Genomic DNA, 4,275 nt, shown 5'->3' on the forward strand with positions numbered 1-4,275 from the left:
ACAATTTTACTTCAAATATGTCAATGCTGTGAAGTCAAAAGAAAAAGAAAGTTCTAAATACACATTACAGTTAATTTAATTGAACTTGTTTTTTAATTTAAGTTTATCATACTCAAACCAATTAAGTATATTGAGTGTTAGGGTTTACAGTGAAAACAGATTTAACTAAAAAAAAAAAAAAAAAAGAATTCTTTTGTAATTGCTGATTATTACAAAATGTAGTTCCAAACGTAAGTTTGGGAGGAGCCTAAACATTCAGTCCTGTCAATCATCATTACAAGCATATATAAGCAGCATGCGTCATCCCAGCGAAAATTCTTCCCTCCTCCCCACCTCCTCCTCTATTTCACAATGTGGGAAACCACAAACACCAAGATGCATAGCACAAAAAAACTGTAAAAACTCTAAATGTGCTTAGTAATAGTGAATAAAATAGTCACTTTTAAAGATTAGGTCAGATAGATGTGTCCCTTTGTGGCAAATGATTGCACAATTACATTTTAATCACAGTGGCAGTGTTTTTAAGCATCAAATCTGCAGAATTTAGAAAAGTCTAAATATAAATGAACCACCAGGCCACACTTTTCCGCTTCAGCAGGGAAACCAGATTTATCTTACTGACTGATCCAATGACATCATTTTCTTTTCCTGATGAAGAAATATTACCCACAAGCCTGATTTATGTTGCCTGTCACACATTTTGAACAAGGGAATCCGACTGTGAAAGTGGAGACTAAAAATAATTAAATGCTTATAATTAGTCTTTAGTGCACTTTATGGGCAATGCCTTGAGACTAGCTTTTTTTTCTTCAGAAGCAACAAAAACATTAAAGGTGCCATCGAACGTTTTTTTAACAAGATGAAATATAAGTCTAAGGTGTCCCCTGAATGTGTCTGTGAAGTTTCAGCTCAAAATACCCCATAGATTTTTTTTTTATTCATTTTTTTATCTGCCTATTTTGGGGCATCATTAAATATGAGCCGATTTATGCTGTGCGACCCCTTTAAATGCTGACGCTCCCCGCCCACGGAGCTCGCGCTTGCCTTAAACGGTGCATAAACAAAGTTCACACAGCTAATATAACCCTCAAAACGGATCTTTACAAAGTGTTCGTCATGCATGCGTCGGATTATGTGAGTATTGTATATTGTTATATTGTTTACATTGATTCTGTATGAATCTGAGGCTGTGCTCCGTGGCTAACAGCTAATGCTACACTGTTGGAGAGATTTATAAAGAATGAAGTTGTGTTTATTAATTATACAGACTGCAAGTGTTTAATAATGAAAATAGCGACGGCTCTTGTCTCCTTGAATACAGTAATAAACGATGGTAACTTTAACCACATTTAACAGTACATTAGCAACATGCTAATGAAACATTTAGAAAGACAATTTACAAATATCACTAAATATATCATGATATCATGGATCATGTCAGTTATTATCGCTCCATCTGCCATTTTTCGCTGTTGTTCTTGATTGCTTACCTGATGATTCGGCTGTGCTGCTCCAGACGTTCTGCCCTTGTCTAATGCCTTTCATAATGTTGGGATCATGGGCTGGCATATGCAAATATTGGGGGCGTACACCCCGATTGTTACGTAACAGTCGGTGTTATGTTGAGATTCGCCTGTTCTTCTGAGGTCTTTTAAATAAATGAGATCTATATAAGGAGGAAACAATGGAGTTTGAGACTCACTGTATGTCATTTCCATGTACTGAACTCTTGTTATTTAACTATGCCAAGATAAATTCATTTTTTATTCGAGGGCACCTTTAAGTTTAATCATTCAGAGCGAAGAATGAGTCAATGCCCAAATGACGTTTCAGAAGAATTTGTGAACTGTTATTGTCTCACATATAGCCAATGACATTTGGTGCTTCTTTCACTTTGCATTACTCAAAAAAATTAAATCACACATGCATACCTATTTATGACTTTTACGAGATTGGAAACTGTGTAAATTGCCCAAGCAGAAAGGAACATAAAAAATAAATTGGTAACAAAGTGAGAGAAACAAAAATATGTGTATATATATATTATAACAATAAAAAAGATTTCCCCAGGGTCTAAGATGTAAAATGGCTGAGAAAAAAATGGGAATTCTAGACTTTGTCTTGCATTCTCTCATTGTTAGCTCATAGAGTGCAATGTCAGTCTGGAAGTCATTAGCTAAATGTTCCGTTTTAATGACAGATATATGAATACTTTGAGAGGTGAAGAGAGGGGAAGGCTAACTGCTTATTATGTAATGTGGTAATGTGGGCATTAGGTTCTGTGACGATAGGAGGATCAGAGGCTTTGCTATAAATTTTGACTAGGTTATACTGGGATCACTAAACTGGAGTTACCTAAGTGTGCATGATAACTTTGCATAGATAAAGGGCAATTCGGTTTAAGACATTGTTTATTTTGGAATATTAAGCAAAAGTGGTACATGCAAAGCCATTTTAATATTACCAGACTCTCCTAATTGTATTAACATGACACATCAATACAGAAAACATGAGATAAGTTTTTCAAAACTCAGAATTTCAGAACTCCTGTCCATCCTTATACGATGTATCTGTTATTTGCATCAGTTAACTATATGCTTGCTTTATTTCACTTATAGGTTTGAAAGTAGTTTCCCAGAAAGTGTTTCTAAGAATCCCATCATTTATTATCTGTACAAGAAGGCAACAAAAAGTGCTTGATGATAAAGATTGATGATTCTCCTGAAGTTTTCCTTTGAACATAGAAACATATTGGACCAAAATCAATCCAGTAAGCTTCTCATTTACCCCATCGAGACAGGCTAGTGGTCAGAATGTCCTTTCCGTCCAAGTTATGATTGCTAGGTATGAAGTACCTCCCACAGTCGCCAGCATTTGTTTATTGAGCAGTTCAGAAAATGTATTTGCAAAGACGTGCCCTTTCCTCTGCATCAAAGTCATAGTTCTATAATGCATTTTAAACAATTTTATGAATGTTTTTAATGTTGCATTTGGCCTTTAAGAGCAAAACTGCCTGTTTAACTTATAGCTACACATAAAAAGGTAAGCTCATGATCATATGATGTATGTGCTTTGGCAGGAATCCTTGTTCTGTGTGCGTTATGTAATTAACAAAGAACCTTTCTCAAGAGCTGATTATAAAGCACATCTTGGCAAAACAGCATCAGAAACTGTTTGAAAAACCTGGAACTGTAATTTAGACTCCATGAACACAAGGAAGGAAGAATTATTATTTTACTCACTCTAATCACATACTTTATAGAGGGCAGAACTCATGGGGATACTTTCTCATTTCAGACGTATACAGGATATAATGTAATTTCCAGCATATAATGAAATATACAATGATGTCAGTCTTTCAGCCCTCTGCTGAAGCCAGTTTTACGAGAGCCCTCTCTTTTTTCACCTAGGGCAATTGTAAACATGTACATCATCTGTCTCATCTGCTGTAGTATATCTCCACTTCATGTGCTTTTGTAAGATGTTCCCACTCAACAAAAATTGATGGAATGTACCTTGATGTTTTCAGAAAAGGATGGAGCATATTTTCAAAGGAATGTAATGCTCTTGATAAAACAGGTCAAATTAAAGTCATACATCTTAAATTGTAAATGCCTGTTTTCATTGTAACTATGTAACAAACAAGAACTGATAAAGACCAGCTTCCAATCTATCAATAATTAATCAGTCTATCTATCTATCTACAGTTACAGGATGAATAATAATAAGAAATGTTAATTGAGCAGCAAATCAGATTTCTGAAGGATCACGTGACACTGAAGACTGGATTAATGGCTGGATTAAATTACAGTTTATATTCACATAGCAAACTTTTAAATTGAATATAAATTACAAAAAAAAAAAAAATATATATATATATATATATATATATATATATATATATATATATATATATATATATATATATATATATATTTTTTTTTTTTTTTTTTTTTTTTTTTTTTTGGTGTCAAGTATCTGGCATTTCTCCAAGGACACTTCTTTTTCCCCCCTCTTTTATATAAACCTGACCTCAATCTTAGCCTTCTCACATACCTATGCTCACATTTAGGTCTTCACCCCTTCCCCAGTAGCCCCAGGCGCGATTCAGAACCGCATTAGCTAATGAAAACTGTCATGACGTGCTGTCACAGCAACAACTCAAACCTCTTCAGCCCAGAGCAACCCGCCTCCAGCCACCCCAAACCCTCCCCTTTGAAACCAAATATGCGCGCCCCTCATGATAAAATTCAAGATCAGTTATGAGGAGGGAGC

This window comes from Chanodichthys erythropterus, chromosome 19 (assembly GCF_024489055.1).
Source record: "Chanodichthys erythropterus isolate Z2021 chromosome 19, ASM2448905v1, whole genome shotgun sequence".
NCBI classification, from domain to species: domain Eukaryota; kingdom Metazoa; phylum Chordata; class Actinopteri; order Cypriniformes; family Xenocyprididae; genus Chanodichthys; species Chanodichthys erythropterus.